This window comes from Lepidothrix coronata, unplaced genomic scaffold (assembly GCF_001604755.1).
Source record: "Lepidothrix coronata isolate B3197 unplaced genomic scaffold, Lepidothrix_coronata-1.0 Scaffold19, whole genome shotgun sequence".
Classification (NCBI taxonomy): domain Eukaryota; kingdom Metazoa; phylum Chordata; class Aves; order Passeriformes; family Pipridae; genus Lepidothrix; species Lepidothrix coronata.
In genome coordinates, this window is record NW_016690199.1 from 4,103,334 (window position 1) to 4,127,096 (window position 23,763).

Sequence of the window (23,763 nt, forward strand, 5' to 3'; positions counted from 1 at the left end):
TTTTCCTACTCACTTGGCAAAATAATCCCGAATAATAAACAAATCACAACATTTTTATTGCTGTGACACTTCAAATGGAAAAAAAAAAAGAAAATGTGAAGTGTATCAATAGCCATATTTGAAATCTAGTGAAAAAACCAGACAGATTTAGGCTGAAGAAAAGCTCTTAATTTTAGATACAGATCCATACCTAAATGTGTCAAGGGATTTCTTCTCTAGAAGTTGGTTCTAAACCATTATTCTTAAACGTAAAACAAAATAACCATATCTCAGCCATATAGGCAACGCCATGAAAAAAAAAAACATTTCTCCCCAATACTCATCCACAGAAAATAGCATTGCTATACCATAGACAACACTAGATTAGGTCCATGAGATGCTGGGAGCCTGGAACTGTTTTCAGAGGTATGATGAAGATTAAGACGAGGACAATGTACTTTGCTATTAGATATTTGGGTTCTCCCTGCGCTACAAACTAGGATAAACTTTTATGAGTCATTGAAACCCATGGGAATTACGTGACAGAAGCTTGAGCACTTCTTTTTACTGATAGATTTTTTGGGGGTTTGCTGGTAGTTTTGAGTCAGAGCACGGGAGCTCTGCAAAGGGGACTTGAATCCCCTGAAGATATGGACCTTCACGAAGGCTTCTGCACTTCGCTGATATGACATGGTGAAGTGACCTTTGTCCGGGTGAACACAGCCCACGGAAGAGAAGACCCTCGCTTGGAGACGAAGGGACGAGAGGGCTTGGATACCCCCCTCGTGTGTACTGGCAGAGATCCAGCTACAGCTGCTGCATGGAAGAGAGAGAGAGAGATAGACTGCTGCCCTGGAGAGACTGCTGCTCTGAGAGTGGAAAGGATCTCTTCCTTCTTCCCTCCTGGACTTTTATTTGGAAGGGAGAAGAGATTTGATTCATTGTAAATACTGCTTTGTCATGGTAGAGATAGTTAAGATTGTGTGTATAATGTATTGTAATATTTATTTTGTACAGTCATTGTAATATATTCCCCTTCCCCCCATTTTGAGTCTCGTGTGGTGTCTGGAAAACCCATCTCACACTGGGCTGACATGTGGGATGAGGGCTTGGACTAGAGAATTGGATTTTGGGGCTCTCAAACCATGACACCTTGTTATGTGAAACCAGGAGGACACAGATCTGAATCTGTGATGTTGTTGACTTTAGTTGGTGCATAGCCTAATCCAGAAACTCAGACTTTTCCTAGTTCTTAGGAGCATAAAAAGGCGCATCGATATTTTGTTGAAACTAGACAGTCTTTAGGGCCCCTTCCAACCTAAACCAGTCTCTACGATTTAATGCCTACGATATTTGATAGGAGTTTGGCACCCGGGGGCTTTCGAATGTCATCCTTGGCACTTATATATTTATCTTTATATTTCTGTATGTATTTTAAAAACCTGTTCCAATAAAAAAAGTTGGGGGTTCAATGATCCCTCAAAATGAATGTTCAGAGGAACTTATAATCCTGGAATAGATTTGTTACACAATGTTCTCCATATCCCAGGCCATGAGAGCTACACACAAGTACATCTGCCGCTGCCTGGCAAGGGTCTTCTGTCCTGAAAACTCTCCCTCTCTGAGGTGACAGGGCTTCAGACATTAGTTGTGCTTATGGCAGTTTGTCAGTTCCTTCTCAAGACAAAGTGAAGCTCTGCAGCAAAGGGCTGTGAAGAACTGTGTCTTCTAACGTTGTAGAGAGAGCTGTGTCTCCACTTGAAATTCAGAAAATCTTTCACAGCACCAGTGACTTGTAGCTCTGGTACACTAGAAGAGTAAGGCTTATTTCAGCAGGAGTGATTAAAGAGTTGATATAAAACAGAGTCATGGGATCCCTTAAAATAAGAATAATATATGTTTCCCGCTGTGTAACTATTTTCCTATAGAAAGTATCATTTTATCAAAATAATTTTCAGATAATACCAACCACTGACCACATTTCATAGTTCATGGTCTATGAACTGAACCTGATTATTCCATAAGCTCAGAGGGGCACCTTATTCATCTTCTACTTCTTATGTGTTGGTCAATTTTGATGATTAGTATACCTCATTCCTCAAAATTTTCTGTATTTTAGAAAACTTTATTTTACAACCCCTGGTTTTCTCCCTGAGAACTTAGTACATTATTATTGCAAGGATGGCTAACATAACTTTTAAATGTCACTGAGGACATGGTTCAGGTTTTACAATGTGAGACCTACAGGATTATAGCTGGAATTACAAAATCTCATGCAGTTTTCAGAGATGCTGACTGCAGCAGATGCAAGTAAGCAAGTAGTGGGGTACTCAACCCGTGTAAAAAATTACCAAATAATGGAGATTCTTAAAAACTTTTGTAAAAGTCTTATGTCTCAAAGACTAGAGTTTCTGAACATCTCCCACTGTATAAATATCATATGTGAAAACAGGAACATCACTTTTCCAAGGAGGCACCCTGCAAAACCAGTTCACAGTCTCCCAGCTCTGTTTTTCAGCAGAAGTGTCTTGGTCATACTACATTAATTTAACTGCTAATGAAGGTAGCAGTCAGTGGACCAGTGTGTGCCAAGAGAAGAGAAGAAATGGAGAAAATAAATGAAAAACACTTGAAGCAGGAACTTGTCAAAGAGTGCTTCTCTTTTAGAGTACCTCCTTTTAATTATTCTTACAGAAAGCAATCAGGTTTGGACTCATCTTTTGTACTCAACCTATATTAAGTCTTTCATTTTCCTCACTGACTTAAAGCAATGTTCTTTATTCTTCCCACTTCAAATGAAATATCCACATCATTTGTTAATACAGGTTGTTGGTTGTCAAAGCTTGTAAGGGTCCTTCAGTTTTGGGCAACTCACTTGCAGAGCCTTAGGCTTCAAACCATGAGATGTAATAAGGCAAACTGTAATACACAAGCCATGAACAGACTCATCTGTGGAAAAAAGGTTTCACTTTCTAGTGCTTATATAGCTCAGGGTAAATTCTACTAAAATCCCGTCTGACTTTGACATAGCATGAAAGTAATTCTTATTCATTGGAAATTAGATGGTAGCAGGGAAAAAAAATCCTTATTTTATATAAATGTAAGAATTTCCTCTAAAGTGGTTTTCATTTTTGTCCTAGGGGAAAGGAGGGAAAGGAGTTATAGAGGAATCTTATTCCGTGTTTTGTTCTTTGTGTGTTCATGTTCCTGGTTTTTACCTTGTAATTTAGGGAGCGGAGAAAATGTTCCATAACAACAGTTTAACTGACTTTACCACCCTGAACTCAAAGAATAAACCAGATATTCATAGTTTCCTGTTCCTGCTTCTACTTTCATGTTGCAAATCTAAAGGAAAAGATTTCATGAGCACCAATACATCCTGACAAACAATTCAGCCCTAAAAGCAGTTCTATGTCATTATTTTTGTGTGCTTTTATGTGCATTATTTTTGTTTCTTTTGTTCAAAGAAAGACAAAGTTTGTTCCAGTCATCCATACTAGTGTGTAAAGCCAAATCCAGGTTCTCCTACTGGAGCTGAAAAAACAAAATTTCCCAAGGTGTTTATTATTTTTATTATTATTATTAACAATAACAACAATAATGTTAATCATCTACTATTATTATAAATGGTAGATAATTCATATTATAGTGAATTATAGCAATTTGTCAAGAATAAAGTTGATCTTTTAATAGCAATGTTGTTAAGTCTTCCTATTGTTCCTTGTTTCTCATATCAGGTACTATGCTCTGCCCCTTAGATATCATAAGCCCTAATGAAAATTTGTCTGGTTGTTCAACAAAAAAGGGAAGTCCTGGAGAACTGATTGCTCTCAGGTGTGTCAGCAGTATGGTGCTGCCCCACACTGTATCCAGCATGGACAAAAGACATTTTGTCCCCTACATTACAGCATATATTGCAAGATATACATTTCTAAAATCAGAAAAAGAGTCTAAGCTCATGTGAAAGTCCTCATAGCTTTGAACTGTTTATGCAAAAAAATGCTAACACTTAAATACTGTTGAACTGAGAGAAGAATGAGGCTTTAAGGAGCTAGTTTTAAAGTGTACTGACAGAACTAGTTTCAAAGCACGGAGCAACTAGTAAAACAGGTTGAAAGACATACTTGCTATTACATTTCTAGAAAAATTGCTATTTGTTGGAAATGAACCAGTTCTGTTCACATTTACTTGTCTCTAATGGAAATTCTTTGGAAAGAGAGTCCTGTCAAAACTAGGATAGCCCCGTCAGTCAAGAATTGACAAAACAATATCAATAGCAGCATCCCTAGCTTAGAAGCATGACTGTGCTAGGTGGAGCAGTCAGCCTTCTGAGCTTTTGCTGGAGCCAGTCCACTTTGTTATGCATCTCAATATTCAGAGTCCAGAGCCAGCAACTCCCTCCATTGCCTTGCTGTGACAGCATTGACTTGGGCCAGCGTCGACTTACTCCAAACTCAGAAGAGCAGAGATCTGATCCTGCCACTTCAGCACTATTTGAAAGACTGTTACCACCATCTGAAGACATGCTGTAAAGTCAGGTTTTGATTTAGAAAATATTTTTTTAGCACAGAACAGCATCTCCTGGCCAGCAAACTGAGCTCACAGTCAAGAAGTACATGGAGAAATATGTCTGTGTGCTCAGAGTGTGCTCCTCAGTAGCTAGGCACACATGAATCTGTGAAACACTGTGAATATTCCCCAAAATCAAGTGCTGTAGCAGTGATAGAGTGGGTTACACCCTGCTGAGTTCATTCACATAAATAATCCCAGGGCTTTCCATCAGACTGTTCGTGTCAATAAGGCAAAACAAGTCTTGGCCTGTCCCAAACATTGTTCATTACAGATTGCAACACAGCAGATGTAATTATGTAAGTGAGAGAAAGGCAGAAGGAGCAATTCCTAAAGGCAGGACATCATTAAGATTTCATAACAAGCACATTTTCCCAAGGGATCCAGAGGAAACGAGAGCCATGGATTTCCTGAGGCCAGACTCAATGTTTGGCTTCATACATCCAACTGCATTCTTAATTGCAGCATTCACTTGAAAGGCATAAAGCTCCTCGGGAAGTGAACAGGATTTGAAACAGGTCCTAAAAGGATGTCCAGTCCCTCATCTTACACATCATGGAACATACCCTGGAAAAGAAAAATCCCAGAATGGTCAGCTTTGGAGAATTACCACGTGCAATTTTCTCCGGATAATAGACAAATAAATGTGTGCATTGCAAAGGGAAGCAGTTACTGTGTGGGTCATGATCAGGGCAATATCAATGAGAAGAATCAGGTCTATAGGATAACCTAAAACAAGTTAAGAAGCATTAAGAGTAAAACTAATAAAAAAGATGGCTGAGGAGCTTTATGCACCCAACAGAAATGGGAAGAGATACTGGCTGGACTTGGATTGAGATTCTTTATAGGATCAAGAATAAAAAAAATTCCTTGCCTTAACATTGCAGAAAACCCTTTATTACAGGTTAAAAATGGTGCTCAAAGGAAGCTCAAAGGAAGCTAGACATAGCTTCATCCAAATTTCTTTGAGGTTTTTTAGTCTAATGAAAACTGAATTATGCATTAAGAAAAAATCACACACCAACTGGCTTTAATTGAAAGGGAGTGCTTCAGAAACTACTCCTTGAAGTAGGAAATTTATGCTGGAAAAAAAAATAAATTATAATCTCGTCCCATTATATACCTATGTTGGGATAAAAAAATTGTTTGTACATCAGAACGTTAACACCATCACACTGGCACCTGAGCTGCTTTGCAATACAGAAAATCAATCCTGTAGCTGTGTATGAAACTGTGCTGAGTAGCTTACAAACACACTCCCTCATATACCATAAATATATGAAGACAAGTAAGAAGGTCCCAGGATCTAGAGCCAAATTCTGATCTGATAAAAAGGGAGCATTGCTATTGGATTTCATGTGGGAGAACCCCTATGTGTGAGTTTTGCTAAGCTCTGTTAGGTTGCAGCACTATTTCTGAATTGTTTAACTTCAAAACTTAATCAAATCCACTCCTTTGTGACTATAATACACTGCTTCATAATAATGAAGCTTAATGAACAGAATTAAAAGTTGATTAATTGTAAGCACAGTTAAACACAGAAATGCTTTGCTTCTTTGCCATAAAATCTGTCTACTGTTAAAAACCCATCACTTGCTGTCCTCTCTGTCTTTGGATTTTTAAACAGCTTTTATGGGATTTTCAATTCTTACCTGCAATTCAAATCCACTTGTTTTTCTGTCCTCCTTGGCCCTTCATCCTCTTGCAACTCCACTTTCCTTTAGCTAAAGACAGAAATCCAGATCAAGTTTAGAAGATCTGTGATACACGTCTGACATTACCACAACCTTTTTCATATAGCTTAACAGAACCCACAGTGTAAAACCACAGGAAGGTATTGTCCCATATAAGCAGAGACACACCATTTACCTGCTCATTAGCTGATCTTGTAAGAGTATGGTGCTGACTTACAACTGGTGAGATATCAGTTCAATCCTCAGCACATTTCCAACCTCTAAACATGAGGAAATTAAAAGAAGGATTTTACATCAGAGAGAACAAGGAGACAAATAGCTGAAGGAGGTAAAATATTGAAAAGAGAGGATAAAGACTGACTTTGCCGGGGGAAAATAATGCTGAAAAAAGTAATGGTGGAAGTTTTATGCAGCATTATGTGCATATTTTTTCATCTGATTTTGTCTTCCTTCAGTGACCTTACCTGGATCATGCTTCTCTCATAGTCCTGTAAATGCCAATGCAGCCAAAGTTTCAACAGAAATGTATGAACAGACATGTCCTTCAAAAAATGCAGCTGTGAGACATCCCAATGTACTTACATGCAGAAGAGTTAAAGAAAAATACTAACTGAACCCTCCCAAACCCTTTGAAAATCCTTATCTGGGATATACTGCCTGTTAAATACTGACTGAATTTGGTTAATTTTAAATTATATTTTTAAGCTCCTAAGTCACTTGGTGAATCAGGAAAAGGGATAATTTTTCTTTGTACAGGGAAAACAACAACAAGATGTTCTAATGTCCTTTTCAACAGGAAGGAAACATGAATTTTCAAATCATTTCAGTCTCTGGACATCTAAAGAAGAAGTATTAGTTCTAAGTAAACTATTTTAATTTTCTACTTCTCAGATCTTTACATATATGCCACGATTCAAAAAGACCCAAAAAGTTAATCGGAATTCTGAAATATTTTAGAAGTTTAAAAATGTGTATGAAGAATATGGATTCCCAAGATAATATGTATTGCATGTATGCAGTTCTCAAAGCTCTAGAAAACAGGCAGATGATACAAAGTCTTATCAAATATATAAATGTAGTGTGTCAAGTGAAAAATAATAGTGATTAGCTTAACAGCGTCTTGGTTACCTCTTTTATAATACATGAGGTACTGGGACTGTAGTTTACTCAGGTTACAGAATTAAACCAGTAGGAGGTCTAATCTGAATTAATATACAGGTTCACTGGGAAATATTGATAGATTTAAATATGATTCCCTGCTATATGCTGTTTTACACACCTGCAGTTCAGTCGATGGGGAAAATGAGCAGCACAGAATAAAATTATACAGTATTCTTGAAAGACATTTAAAAGAAGTTTAGAAGAAAGCACACCACCGATTGCTTTCATAAATTCAGACCCCAGCTCATGTGGCGCATGAAATTGCTGTGATTTTCCTTACTGTGCACTGTATCTTTAAAAGTCTAAGAAGTGCCTGCCACTTTTCAAGACAGGTTTGCTGATATGCTCTGTGCCATCCACTGTCCAAACCTCCCCTTTCCTTTTCCTCTCTGATCTCTGTAACCTACATTTTGCACCTGTAAGCCTCCAGAGCATTTAGGTAGGCAGCTCTGAAGGCTGGTTGCCTTTAAGGTTGGGTGCTTTGCACAGGACAGTGCTAAAACCCTATTCTTTCCATCCCAGGGATCTCACTCCTTTCACAGTTCAGTTACAGGTTAATAATACACATCCACTTCTTGGTACTGAATAACAAAATGGCTCAAAAATCAGACTCCTAAAGTGACAATGCAACAGAAGTAGGCATTACCCTGTAAAACACTTTAAATCTTCCAACTATTGGGAACAAAAGATCATATGGATAGCAATGAGCTCTCGTTGGCCCCAGAGTGCCAGGTGACTACACCAAGTTACAGCCAATCTGCAGCTATAGAGAAATACTGTAGATTTGCTCCAACAAAATGTCCTGCTCAGCATTAGAGAGCCTGGCTGAGTGATTCCTGGTAGCTCCTTATGCTTTTGAGTGCCATTGTTATTTGGTGAGAAAAATGAAAACCTGTTAAGTGCACAGGTAAAACGACAAGCATCTTACTGTTCTGTAAAAACCCTCCCTGATTGCATGTCACTCACTTTAAATGCTGATTAGAAGAGGGCATTGAGAATCTCAGCTGGAACTTCAAAAGGATAAATGGACTTATCATAAATGCACAAACTACCAGGCTGGGCAGTATTCATTTCAGAGTAAACTACTGGGGACCATCACTACCCAGGTGTTACCATATGCTCTCACGTTGCATCATTTACAGTAAAGCATTGCAATTTTTTTTTAATTTTTTTTTTTAAGAAAAACCACCTCTCGTGTAAATATAAGTGGTCCATGTAAAACTAATGGTAGTAATGATATAAAGCAGTAAGGACAGCTGCATTTATAACCTTGGAGATGGGGAAATAACAACACACATGGGAAACTGAGAAGCACAGTCAGTAGTGAAGGGCTAAAATTGGGAGGACATGGTGAATCCTGTCTTGGTATGACTTTGAAAATACCTTGTTGGAGCTTTAAATTAGAGGCTAAGGCAGAGTGGAAGACCATCTGGGGAAAAAATAGACTAAAGTAGGACATGCTTATGCTAATAATCAGTGTGAATGGACTATTTGCTCATTTTTCATTTTCAGATGGTTTCCATCAATTATCTGCAGACACAGAAAAGCAAATCTTCCATGTGGTGAAAGTCAACATAGAAAGATTTATCAGCCAATTTGAACTGGGACAAAAAATAAAACCAAGCCCGTTACTGAAGAAGTGTTGGTGATGACTGAAGTGGAGCATAAGAAAAGTAAATACTGAATTCATACACAAGGTCTTGGAGGTAAGAAGAAATTCAGATAGTCTTCCTAAATATTCAGAACCTGCAATACTGTTTTATTAGTCAAAGGTAGAATAATGCTCTCCATGACGCCATTAATTGTTTAGCATATCCTGGAGCGAGTGCTTCTGCATACTCACTTTATCATCTCTTTCTGTGCATTATGTTACTGCACTAACACCCCAGCTGTATTTGGTGTTCATTGTCATTTTCTAGTAGTGAGCTAATGACACTGCTATAAAACAACTAGCAGCTGGTGGCACAGCACAAATAAGTATTATTCAACATGAATTATGAATAGCATGGAAGTACTAAAAAAAACCTTTTCAAAATACATGTGATAATGTGTCCCAACTCTTCTCCCATCCCCAGCTGCCAACTCATCTCTGAATGCTGCCTAAGCAAGGGAAGGGGCCAGCATAGAGCTCTGGTTTGGTTTGAATGCCTTCCCTCAGGGTGTGCACTTGGTACTTGGGCTGTGCACTGAAGCACCAGCTTGACAATACATCACACCAAAAGACTGATATTTTTCATCCTAATCAGCCTCCATGCCACTGGAGTGTTTTTTTAGTATCACATGTACTTGTGGCTGGGAGTAGGAAGATGTGGTGTCCCTGGACTATTCTGCAGTAACAAGTAAGTAAACCACTCAGGGTTGCCCTACACAAAATGGCCTAGCAGAAAAACGCTGCCAGAATTTGAAGCAAGGGTCTTGGAGAAGGATGAAAAGACAAATCTCAGTCCACCAGCAGCATGGAAGAGGCATGGGAGATTACAGGTATATTGCAGTATAGTCACAATCCACCCCTGAAACTGTGGTTTTGCCAGATGTTTGGTTTCTATGTTGGGATTCACTGGAATGCACTAAGCTTGATGTTCAGCTGTAAAAATGGTGGTGTTAAGAAGGGGAGAGGACTGCTTGTTTTTGTGCTGACAACTGCCACAGGGAGGAGACAAGAAATCCTTGTCTCTATAAATTGTTGAATTAAGAATGTATTTAATTTTTGTGGCTACCAATGATATTTGGGGAAAACTACACATATAGGACAGCATCTACAAATTTGTAGCATGCTGTAAGGCCAATGCACCTGGTGATTTCTTTGAAAGGTATTAGATTTTTAATTTATAAAGAAATGCACAAGTGAATTAAGATCTCAAGAAATGTGTGGTTTGTTCCTGGAGAATGGGCTTTTCAAAATACATAGAGCTGCTTGGGTTTTTTTAAATGAAATCCTGTTTTAGAAAGATGGTGAGGCTTCAGTGGAAAAGGACTCTATTTATATAGTCAGAACACAGCCTCAGTAAAGTCCTTGAAAAATGGAGCCTTTAAGTTACATGCTGAGGCCTTCAGCCAGCAAAGACTTCATGTATATAGTTGTCTTTCTGCATTGCAATTAGTCCCACTGATGTCAATGCACTTGCCTTCATGGATAAAGTTATATTCCATCTGTCTCAATAGATCATACCCTGCAAATACTGTATCACAATATCATTTATATATACAAATGGTAAATGGATTCCCTGTTCACACATTCAGCTGGCCAACTAAGATGGGCAAATGTTTCATTCAAAGGTAATTTAATGTGAATGAAGTTTTTTATTTGTGCGCATCTTCAAAAAAATCAACTTATTTATAATTGAATGTGAAACAAGGACTGTTATTTTATTTGGTGGTTCATAAATGATTTCCTAGGAGAAATAAGGATGGGTTGTTTTCAGTGTACCAGGTATAAAATTACCTCCTGTGACATATCTCTCCAACAGAGAGCCAGCATGGAGCTTTAGAGGAATGATGCTACATTCATCTGTAGGTACAAGAGCTTTCTGAATGCAGAACAAAGTATGAGTGCCCTCCATTCCACAAGAGATATCAGTACAAGTTTAGAAACCTTCATAAAACAAAGCAGAGCTTGATTACCATGTAGATAGCATGAGGTTCCCACTAACTCTAGCCTAGTTTTTGTCATTATTATTGGACCACTGGGGTACCCAGAAGTCAGGGAATTTCAATACCCACACATCTTCGTTGAATATTAATCCCAGTACCATAACAATAGTGGCTAATAATGCAGCTTTTCTCTGCCATGTGAATTACGCATCAATATTAATGAAGCCTTTGTTAACATTCAGTGCTCTTTCCTTTCTGTTTCTCTGCCAGGATTTTGGACTGGTTTATGCCAACAACGCACACTTACATGTCAACCCTGAGCAGGTCCTAGACATTTCAAAAAGGGCTTGTTTTTGCAAATGTACATTTAAATTAAGAAGTATGTCATATCAAGGTTGTTTTAAATTGATGGCTGTTCAGTTCTTCCCCCCTACACAGGACAGATGTGGCTTTATATGTTTGCATATCCTAAAAGTAACACACAGAGGGCTGTCTTTTATTTCAAAATGTTATTATAACAGCCTTTGTATACAAACTCTAACAAAATCATTCACAATTATATATGGTTCTCTTTCCCAGTATCAAGAAAAGACAACGGTTCTGTGATGAGAAACAGTGATGAGTGGTTTCTAGTTCTATAAGAGCCCATGGTACAGATCTCTAAGTTCACACTGAATACTGCTATTCTACACAGGAAATCGTTCCAATGCTTTGAACCTTCATATGAAATTTAAATGTAATTGCCAGAAGCATTACCTTATTAATAAGAGTAGAAAAGCATCATTACTAATTATCGTGAGCTCAATTTGCATTTTCTAAACATTTACATTATCTAATCTAACTATGTAGCAGATGCTTGCATGATTTCCAACTCAGCTCTTTTCCAAAAGGAATATCCAACACCAGTAAATAATAAGTGTTGCTGTGGACTACTGTCAGACATAGTGTCTTACTCAAAAAGGAGTTTCACCAGCCACAGAAGCAACACATTTTTTAATGAATACCAAACCACTTCATTTCAGTACAGCTGATCAACCATGCTGAATGCTCTATCAACTGATCCCATTTCTGTGGTAGATCCTGTGAGATATCTGCAACAAATTACCTCTTTGAAAGAAAGATTCAATTGGTTTGCACTAATCTAATTTAGGGGAGGACAGAATAAAATCATACTTGGACTTAATCTCATCTGAATACAAACAGTACAAAATTGCTGATGATAAGTAGCTGATGTAATGCTGTAACACGCCATGGGGCTGAGGTATCAATCCCACTCCCACTGAGGAGAGCACTCGGCAATTCCCAGTGCTGCCTCTTGGATTAAGACTTGAAATTGCATGTTTAGCATAGAATATCTGGAACTTAATATCACAAGATTAAGAAAGAAAAAAAAAAGAAAATAAAGAATGAGAAAAAGCAGGTTATTGTTTGCAACAGAAATGGAAATGACCAACTCCTAGATAGATCTGGTATGCCCAGCAGAGGCCCCTGGTGAGATAATACCCAGAAGGAATCAATGTTTTACTTCTCATAGTAGCAAAGGAGTGATAAGAATTGCAAGGAAGTCAACACAGACCCAAACCTGATCAAATCATCAGGTAGGTGTACTCCGAAAAATTGTATTTTTTCAAGCTTAAGGTGAGAGTGGTCTGCGATTGCTGTTAGCTGTTATCATCAAAAGCAAATTAAACCACTACTATTTCTTTTTCTTCCTTCAAAACAAGTTCTCCAGATTTTGATGACTTCCAGAGAAACTGTCATTTTGACCTGCGCCATCAAGTCCACTGCAGGAAAGAATGGAACCCATTTTACAGGAGAGGATACTCTTAAAAGCCTGTATCTAGAATAATTGGACTTCAAGTCAACACATTTCATTTCTAGACATCTATTTGCTGATTTACTGCATAGATTTAGGTTAATTTAGCCCCCCATCCTACTACATCTGTAAAATGGTCATAACAATACAAGCGCCATAGGAAGCTCAAGGTAAAACTCACTAATATCTGCAAAACCCTCTGAAGTGCTGCAACTCAGACAGCAATATGAATGTAAAATAACACTGTGCTATGGCTATTATCTCTAAATTAATCAGTTCACTTGGAAATATTTTTTTTCTAAGCGGAAATAAAAGAATTCTTTCTTATTCTATACCACAGAAATAACTATGTGAATATGTAGGGAGTAATTTTAAATTAAAATAATTTCAATTTAAACTTGGAGAACTTAAAACTTGCAATATATTCTGATCATATGAGACAAGAAACAAAAATAAATGTATGAAAAGAAAGTTAGATACACAGGTGCACAGTTGAATCAAATAGGGAAGCAGAAAGGATCTTCAGATCATAGCCTCCAACCTTACAAAACTGCTTTGTTTGTAATTGACTTTCTGATTGTTCACAGTTCTATTACCTTCACAAAATATGACAAAAACACAAAATCAGGTAGATGGTTAATATAAGTCTGAGGACCATGTATGTGAAACCATTACTCACTAAAACCCTCTTTGGCCTCTGAGCATCCTTATTCATTCACACCTTTTCAAATAAATATCTCAGCTGTCATAAGAGTATTTCCATGTTTGGATTACTTTGACTCTAAATTAATGCAAAGTTTCCTGAATGATTTGAAATTATATGCCATGTTTCACACCAAATCCCCAGAACGAAGCAAAACGTTACATTGGCTCCTTAGACAACAGGAAGAATGGAAACAAAAACCTTCATCTCTATAGTCCACAAAGGAAAACCCACTACATTTGTCATTTACTGTAGCTGCAATTCAGTGAGTTTCCCCCAGTGTGAAGAGAATGTGGTTTCTGATAACAGGCACTGTTTTGGCATTAACAGCTGTACAAACCCTCTTCCAGCTATAAGCTCTTTATAAATGTTCATCTTCTGGGAGCGCTCACATCTGAAACCTGTATTTTACCTTCAACTTGATTTCAGTAGCTGTCTGGAAGTATCAACCCAGCCGACTGATTTCCTACTTTATGCTGATTTCACATATTTAAAATATGCCACTGGAGGAAAAAGGACTCATGGATTAAGGTATTTACTCTATTTTCATTTTCTGTTTTCATGGCCTGAAACAGAAAGCAGAATTTCGTGACAAACAAACCCCAACATGGGCTAAAACAATTCCCACTCATTATTCACAGCGGAGGTAAAGCAGGATTTCAAAGGCTTGAGGATGCCCTCAATTTGCATCCTGCTTCATTTGTCACTAAATCTGTTTGCTGTTGGGAAGGCGTTTGCCATTCTGTTCTATTAGTCATTCAGTTAAAGGAAGACTTGTAATTAACACTCGTGATAATTAGGCATTGGTTTGGTTTGGTTTGGAATCAACCTCTGTGTTTTAATTAAATCTCAGGAATTGACAAAAATGGATATAGGTTTTTGTTTTGCCAAATGATTAAGTGGTATTTTTTTATCATCTCTTTTTGTAGAAGCCAGGCTATTTTCTACCCTGGGCATGTAGGAATGTTTCATTGTGGATTTAAATGAACAGTCTACAAATAATTACTATTTCTGTATTCAATGTTAATAGAAAAAGCATTCTAAAAACAAATCACTAACCTCACACTGAACAGTTCTCTCAATGGATATTATCTTTATGTCAACACTAGGTCAGTCAAAAGTACCATATACTACAGATGACTTATTCTTTATTGGAAAATAGGTAAAAAATATCCTCACACTGAGCTCAACCTATCCCAGTAAACCTGTTAGACAAACAGTTTGTCCACCAGCAAACAGACAAGCCAACTTGCCATGACGGATTCCAATTATAAGAAAAATATATCTTAAACAGATGAAACCCTTGTGTACCTAATGGCGCAATACAATAATTGCAAAGACAATTGGACCATCTGTGCATCAAATTTACAGCCTTAACACATTCAGTCAGACCTTTCTAAAGTAGCTTGTCAGAGGAGCAGAACTTAAAAGGAAATAGCTGAGTGAGTGTGTGCCGACTGCTTTAAGGAATTTGCCCAAAATTGACAACACTGTTTTGCTGGTCAGTTTTCAGAAGGGGAAAATTACAGGTAAAAATTGGGATGAAGTTAAGACTCCGGTGATGATGTCATTTTTTTCGTCTGGCAAAAACCTGGTGGCGAAAGATGAAAAGCCAGGAGGAGGGACTGTATCTGGGAGTTTCTTTAAGAATATCATACAGCACTGGGCTCCAAGTGCTGCCTCTCCAGTGAGTGGGTGTGCTTGGGGGAAACTACCAGCATAGAGGGGGGTTGAATAAGGAAAAGAAAAGAAGAAAATCATTCATTTGGTAGTAGTGGTGTTGTCACTGAGGAGATCAGAGAAGCTGGAGTTTATGAAAAGCCCAAATACCCCTTGATCACTGGGTATACAAGAGAAGAGCTGCCTATAGGTGACTGACAAAAAAGAATGAGCAGAACAGGGAGCAAGGAGTGGCTTTAACACAACAAGAGGATTCTGTAGGAATTCCCTAGGACCCAGTCCAGGGCTTCTTCCTCAAATCGAATTTTCTTGGGAGCTGCATTGTCATCAAGCAGAATTAAAACACTTAAAATACATTTTAAAAGAATCACCAAGCTTTTGATTTTAAACTTTAGAGGAACTAGAATATTTACTGCTTTAAAACAAAAATATTACAAAGGAATGTGGTGAAGAAATGTGAGGCATGGCAAGGTCATTTCCTAGAGATACATCTTTCGCAAGTAGTAACTAGTTCAAAAATCTGTATTTGTTAAAAGAGCCAGTGCCCCACAGGAGAAAGCCAGAGCAGCAAAACTAGTCAAGCTTTTACAGCAAGTTCACAATCCAGGATTCATTACAGAACCTTTTAAATTATTCTGTGGTGGAGATATGAAGCCCACATAGAAATCTGTGGAAAAGCTATTCATCATTGAGAGAAGACTATTCTGCAATGTCTGAAAGGAGTCTGTTTACTTCCCTCCCCTCTACGCTTGAAAATAGAGATTATATGGTATTATTTCATACACATTCAACTGTTCCTTGTCAAGTAATTTTAATTCAGAAGTTATAAATATGCCAATGGATTAAAGGACACACAGGGGACGACAGAACAATGACACAACAAGCTAACCTGTTCACAGAGAAAATATTAAAGAATATTTAAACTCACTGGAAAAAGATAAAGCAAGCAAAGAGATGTCCTAGCATCCACTGTAAATAGTTTACAGATAAATAATGAGCATAACTATTACAAGGAAACAAGTTTTTAAAAAACCTCAGTTGGCTGAGTTTGATGACAACTCTTTTTACTTCTCTCAGTACAGTTATCAATGAAATGGAGCTTTAAAAGGTAAGGAAAAGAAAAGAGACTGTGATAAAACTAGGTGCAGAAGAAAAAGGATAAACCCCCAAAAATAAGATAGAAGTGGAGAAAATATAGGAAAGTTAAAATTCTGATAAAATGTACAGGAAAAGTAGATATAATAAACTGGAGATAAGAAGAAAGAGGGAACAGAACTCAGAATCTGAGATAAAGCACTAAGGAGAGAGAAACAGGCAGAAAACCTGGTTTGAATAAGATAGGAGAAGACAAAGAGTGCAAAGCATTATATTAACACTGTCGACACTCCCACGCCCAAAACAGTTCAGCATTACAATTCTGAAATCAGTGAAACAGAAAAGAAAAAAAAGAAAAAGAGAAAAAGAAAAAAAAAAAAGAAAAAAAAAAGAAAAAAAAAAGGAAAAAAAAAAAAAAAAAGAAAAAAACCCGCTCAACTAGCAGGTTTTTAAAGTGAACAGAAGTCAAGCTACAAACAGCATGCCCCAAAAATACCATCTTTTCACAGTATGCCATTCCTGTCCTAAGGGAAGTATTATGAGAACATTACTCATATTGGTTTTCCTTGGCAGACTGAGGCATTAGGCAGTGAGAAGACTTGCCAGTGTCTTGCAGTAGTGAGAAAAAAGGGACTTTTTGCTAACAAGTCCCAGTCCAGATGCTGCCAGCATGCCTTGGCTGGGACTCACCAAGAGGATATCATTCTTACACAAACTCTTATCTGGAAGGGAGAGAGACAACCACTGGCCACTCCATGTGAAAATGATCCCACCCAAAGGTGGAAATGACATAATGCTCTCTAGCTTTAGACTGGTTATGAGGTAAGCCTTAGTCCCACTTAGAATGAAAAAATAAATAAAGGAAAATACCAATATTGTGGAATGAGTAGAATTTAAGCCTGCATTCTCACTCGCCCTCTCCAGCAAAACACATGAATTCCAGGCATTTAACTTAGGGCACAGCTATATCTCATTCATCTCTGCTTCACTCAAGGGCTCAGTGCTGGGACAGATGCTTTTAAACAACTGTTCCTTACTGTCACAGAGGTAGTCTGGATTTCCAAGCTTTCCCCCTCTGAATTAGACAACCATACTCTTCTTCATGGATGAGGTCATTTTTTAAACAATTTTTTTCTCCCTAAAGAAAAAGCCTGGTTTATTATGTATGAGAATATGAAGAAGCCTTCAAAAACTGCAGGAGGCTGACAGGAATAGGTGGCTTTTATATTAAATGAAGTCCCACATACAAAATAAGCCTCCAAGTGGCTGCATCAGGAGCAGGATTTCAGCTAAGGTTCATCTCTGCTTTACCTTTTCTACTTCCCACTTTCTCCTTCTTACTTTCTATTTTATATCTGGATGCCCAGTTCAGATAAATCTCAAATAAAATCATTGCCCTAAAACTGTATTGAGATACACACACACCCCCACACCCCTCCTCAAAAAGAAAAAAAAAAGAGAGAAAGACTTAATCACATTAGTGGAATTTTATACATATTGTGTAAGAACTTGTGCATGGTGTCCCCAAGGTCCTGCCCAAAAGGTGACGAATTCAATGGGACTTTTTCTCTTGCCATTAAAGTACTTTTGGAGGAGGCCTACAAAGAGCTGGAACACTATCAGCTCTGCACGTCCAGTGTAGCTACAGCAAGAGACTGTAATTTCTCAGTCTCTGAGTGTGACTTAGGTTTCATACAAGGAGGAGAGAAAGAGATTGTTATAATAAAATCAGAGCATGGGACAGAGTGTCACACATGCCACATGTGCCACTGTCTGGGTCTTGGCAAACAAAGGCTCATGAAGATGGATGGTGGCTGAAATCCTGTCCCTGCATTTAACGTTTTCAGTTACAACTCCAAAAAAAATATATTAGGGGATGAAGTTTAGTCTTGGCTTTAATGTTGCAAAATCTAGCCATTTGATCTTAATTCTTGCAATATATTGCAGGCATTTCCTTCTCATAATCATACTCCTACCTGTGTTTCAGTATGAATATGAGATGCTTTAAATAAATTTTTGCACTCCCAATTGGAAACAAACTTCTGGCAACATCAGCTAATCATAGCACACATTTTCAGAATGCAAGACTCTTGAAATGACTAATATTTTAATAGCTCCTTTGTTTCAAATCAGCTGCAAGATTCTTTGTGGCTTTAACACTAAATAAGAGTCTTTTTCCCACCCCTTTCTTTCCTTATAGACAAAGCTATAGTTTGTCACCACACAGGCTGCAGAAATGGGAGCATTTCTCACTTCCTCGCTTTTAGGGACCTCTGAGACAAAAGGATGCTGTTGGTATAAGAAATGAGCAGAGCCTTGGGTCCAGTCCTCAGCTGTGCCCAATGTCACTGACTGGAAGGAGAATAGGGAGGCTGGGGGGAGCTCATGCCTGCAGGGACCAAGGAGGAAAGAGCGGTGAAACCGAGTCAGAGATATCAGACTCAGCATCTCTGTGCCTGCTGACACTGCTTTTGTTCTGGATTCCATCACTACCAAGACCTATGTGTTTGTGCTAATCCCTTCTGCCTGAATTTTCCTTCTATCTAGCTACCAAACCTTCTGAAATATCATTTTCTACCCTTAGTCATGTGAACCGAAAGGATCAAGCCCATAGTTCATGGTGCTTTGTTACTAAAAGACCAACAGTAAGGCAGTACCACGTTCTGACTATGGCTAAAGTGACACCCATCACCTCACCTGTCAAAAACAATCTGAAATTTCTGGATGGACAAGTAAATACAGTGGGGGAGGATGGTGGAAGGAGAATTTTCCCACCCTGGGGAAAAGATTTACACAGAAAGATTCAGAGGAAAAAGCTGAAATTTCAAATAAAAAAATCAGAATATGTCCAAGGATTTGGTCTTTGTAATCATCTTGTAATTGCCTTTTTTTTCCGGGTTGCTAGATCTACTTCAGAACAACTGGGCAGATGGTCTATTTTCTTCAACTATGTAGGCTGGTCTAGCAAAATATATTAACTTTTTTATGTACTTTGTTTCATCACAATGATCAGAGAATTCTCTCTTTTGACCCCTCCTTTAAATTTTGCAATATTCTGAATATTTTTTTAAGTATTACATTTTATTTACATATCAAAGCAAAAATTACTTCAAAGCAAAATCATAAATGTTTTCTTTTCAAAAGGTGTCATACTAGATTAATTTTGTGAATTTGGAAAATTTATCCCAAAATACTTTGAAAATAGGATGCTTTCTAGAGCCACTGCCTTCCAGTAAGAAATGAACTGACATTAAAACAATCAAATATTTAAAAAAATCAAAAAAAAAACCACAAAAACAATAACCACAAAAACAAAAAACCCCACACATCCACAAAGAGATTTTTGCCAGATGAAAAAGGCAGTAAAGAAAGATAGAAGTAAACCCTGCATCATCTTGGAAAGTAACCAAAGGAAAGGAAGGAAAGAGGGGAGGAGGAATATCTAAAACTTGCCCAAGTAATGAGTTCCAAGGGAAAAGCCAGCAAAGCGTATTAGTGAATAGCCAGATGTTTCCAAAGCCAGGAAATCTCCTCTTCCTCTCAATTTCAGACTAGGGTGAACTCCCTTTCTTTCTTCCAGTTCATTGGTACACACTGGATACTCAGTCAGATGCTTTTTGTGTGTCTACTGCGATGCTTACTGAAATCAAGGAAAGTCTTGGGAGCATTTGGGTTTGGAGCAGTCTCCAAGCATAGTCGTCCTGTGGTTAATGCCACACTTCAGTTTGCTCTGAGACGTGACACCACGTTTTCCATTACAAGAAGCTTTCCTTTCTTGTGGCCATTTTAATTATATGCAGAATAAACTGTTCTTCTAGCTATTGCGCCAAGGCTTCAAAAGATTTAAAACAGGATCCAGAATTCAGTCAGTCAGTGAGTTACTTTTCCAAATTCATGTCAGAGATTTAATCAAATGATCACCCTACCATTTGGGTTTTGCCTAACTACTGCCTTCAGCAAGACTGTTCAGTTAAGCGTATCCCTACATGTTTTCAGATCAGAGTCTCCATTTACAGTGAGACAGCAGTCTGAGGAATTAGCGTTTCCTCATCTTCTAACATTCAGCAGACAAGATAGGTCTGTAGTATAACATGTCAGAGAACTACAAAGTCCCTTTGGACAAGCTTCTGTGAGAATTAGATCCTCAGGATTGTTTGACAAGTGTTGTTCCTTTTTCTTTTGTTCCTCCTGTTGTCCTCCATGGCAGGTAGAAAATGAGCAATTAGAAGGATCTTATGTCTTCCTGTATTCAATAAAAAGAGATGTGGAAGAGGCTGTCATTGTGTCAACCCATTTCTTCATCACTGCCTTAAAGACATGCTTTCTCATCTCCCACCCCAGCTATTAAAGGGGCAGAAACTAATTTCCTCTACAATTTCTCTGACCAGGCCTAAGCGGCTTAAAGAGCAATCTTGCAAATGTGTACAGAAAGAAGTTCCACAGCTTCTGCTGGGAAAGGAGTTCACATAAATTAGAGCTCGTTGAGCATTATTACAGCTTGTTGCTTTTGGTATTTCCTCCCCCCAGGGTAAAGGAAATAATCTTGATTAATGACACCCAAAAAAATCATTTTTCTCTTTAATTCACTAATTGGTTAATCTTTTATGACATCAAAGAAGGCTGTAGTATTAACAAAAAATAGTCGATGCAAAAGCCAGATTTCCTGTGCATTTGCCATGTGTGCTTTGTTTCCTGATGTAATTTCTAACTGAAAAGGAATGAAAAATTGAAATCTCCAGTTTACTTGAGAAATGGCAGTTTTGAGCTCCCTATCAGGCACCTCATTTTCTCTACATTAGTCACAATCAGACAGACAAGGCTCTGTCTTGTTGAGCTACATTTAGCAGTCTGTCTGAACTGAAAATTTAGATGACATCCAAATTACACAGACTCAGCCACTAGGTTACACTAATGCAAACTAGGAGAAAAAGAATCAAGACTATTGATTTTTTTGGTCCTTTCTCTGTCATATTCCCTTAAAGGCATTTACCAAGGCTTTTAAGATCTTCAGCATTTTCACAAAGGAACAAATTACGTGCAAATAAGACTGCCTTAATCTGTTCTTCCCAGCTTAGATTGTTCCTTCTGTACAGTCATTATGTGTTTTTTACGCTGCTGCTGCAGTTTACTTGATCCACTTTCATGCACCATGTGGTCAATATATACATTGAAGAGTAACTGTGGAAAAACACATCTCTTGCACCTGCCTATGATAATCAAAACCTTTTTGCTAATTCCCTGCAATCCAAATACATCACACATCTCTCTGCTCTTTCTTGCAGCTGTTTCATCAATTTGATGTCATATTCCACGGAACACACTTCTGATCACATTTCCATTTTCAGACAACTTGATTTTTGCAATGAATATTTACAGGAGGTTCACAACAATGTCGCTAATGTGAAAAGCAAAGACCACAGATTCTAATGACAAATAGAGCTGATTTCCAAAGTACTGAACCTTCACAACTCTGTCAAGGCCTAACATCCCTGTTTCTTCTGACTCATGCTAACATGACTCCACCGAAGCCATGAGTAGCTCTACTGAACTCGTGCAGCAAGATAATTGGCCACTGCGAATTTCTAAGCACCACTGAAGGCAATAAATGTGCACATTATTTTCTGCCTGCCAGTCTCTGCAGGGGAGCTACAGCCACAATCCTGCCCAACAGTGTTTAACTGAGAAAGGAAGTCTCAGAAAACACACTCCTCGGAGCAGACTATCACTTCAGTGCAGGTACAACACATAGCACAGTGGGCCAAAGACTCAAGTTTCTACATGCTATGGCCAGTAATAAAAAAATAACAACTTTAGAGTTTTTAAGTGTTTCCTTCTTTGAAACAGCTATCCACCAAGAGAATTAGGAAGAGCTTTTTCTAGCTGATCTCACTAAGCAGCTGTATAAGCTTTTTTAGGCATAGTTAGCAAACTACAAACTCATTAACCACTACATATGGTACTGTCACTTTCCATGAAATCTGAAACTCACATACTTTCCTTTTAGGCTGTGCACATGCTTCCTGTCGGAGCCTAACGTATGTGCCATCAGGCAGTAATATGCCCCTTATGTATTAACATTTGTGTTTGTTTGATTTTGTTTTTCATAGGCTCCTGGGCTTCTGACATTCAGCCTTCAAAATTACACGGCCTGGATTTTTTCCTGTATCCGTGGAAAGGAATTAATTCATTTGCCCTTGCTTTTTTAGACGCTTACTAGGACCCCATCATCCATTTTCTGTTCCATCACACGTTATCAATGAGGACAGAAACTGAGCTTCATGCTGGCTTTTGGTGTTTTTTTCCCAGCTGACAATTGCAGGGTTTGGATAAGTGAGTTCTCACGAGCAGGTGAATTTGGCCAAACACTTGCTTAGTCTTTTTTTCCCTCCGGGAAAGCAAGTCAGTTTGCAAAGCACTAAGAAATGTCTCGTTTATCATTCCAAGCCAGGTTAGCACATTTTTCTTCCTTCCCTCTTGTAAAACGCAGAGATATTTCCACTTTTTAGATTTACATTTTCCCCATTGTTGATTTCTTTTTTCTGAGCTTTCTGTACTAGAATTTTATGACGGGTCTATCCCTTTGCTGACCCTGATGGAACAGAATTTAAGTAAAGCCTCAAAATTCCTTGAGGTTTATATCTCTTCCTTCTTTTGCTTCCACCTCCTACAATCTTTTAACAATTTTCCATTCCCACTCATTTATTTTTTCTTCTAGACCTCGTTCAAATCACAGAAATAGCCTGTTTAAGGTATCTGCAAAATATGCTGGTTTCCTATGTTCCTTTTTAATCAAAACTACAAGTTTATAGCATTGCTATGGGCTCATGACATCATAGAGTCACTGCAAGATAATATGAAGATCGAGTTGAATTTGAATGAGGCCTAAAAGTGAATTTGAGTTACAGAAGCATGCATGATTGTCCACTGAACATTTCTCCTTTCCAATCAGTTTAGTGTGTGTATTTCCATTAAAACACAGTTTGTGTAGCTGGAGAAGAAAAATTAAGAGAACAGAGATGTTTTTGTATCTAGAAATGGAATAAAATGTGGCACCTTCCGCAGATTTGATGGGGGAAAATAAAAATGATTTAAAAAAAAGGTTACCTGTATTCAGAGGTCTACAGTAAGGCCAGTAGTTGAAGACCCTTTCTTGATTTAAAATCTAATGCACAATACTATCTCTTGCTGCCACCACACTGGTAATTACTTAAGAGATGGGAAACTGATAATTTTAGAGATTGCATGTAAAACTTGGTGCTGGAGCACACATGCACAAGTCTTAGTTACAATTTTCCACTTGTAAAGGTGATTACCATGCCATGAAAAAAATGAGGGCAGGGAGTAGAGAGGATATTATATTATTATAATATATTATATATTTTACAATATTATTATATTACACAATATCATTATAATATTATATTTTAGATATACAAGTGTGAAAAGTCCTCTGACAGCACTAATTGACTGGCCAC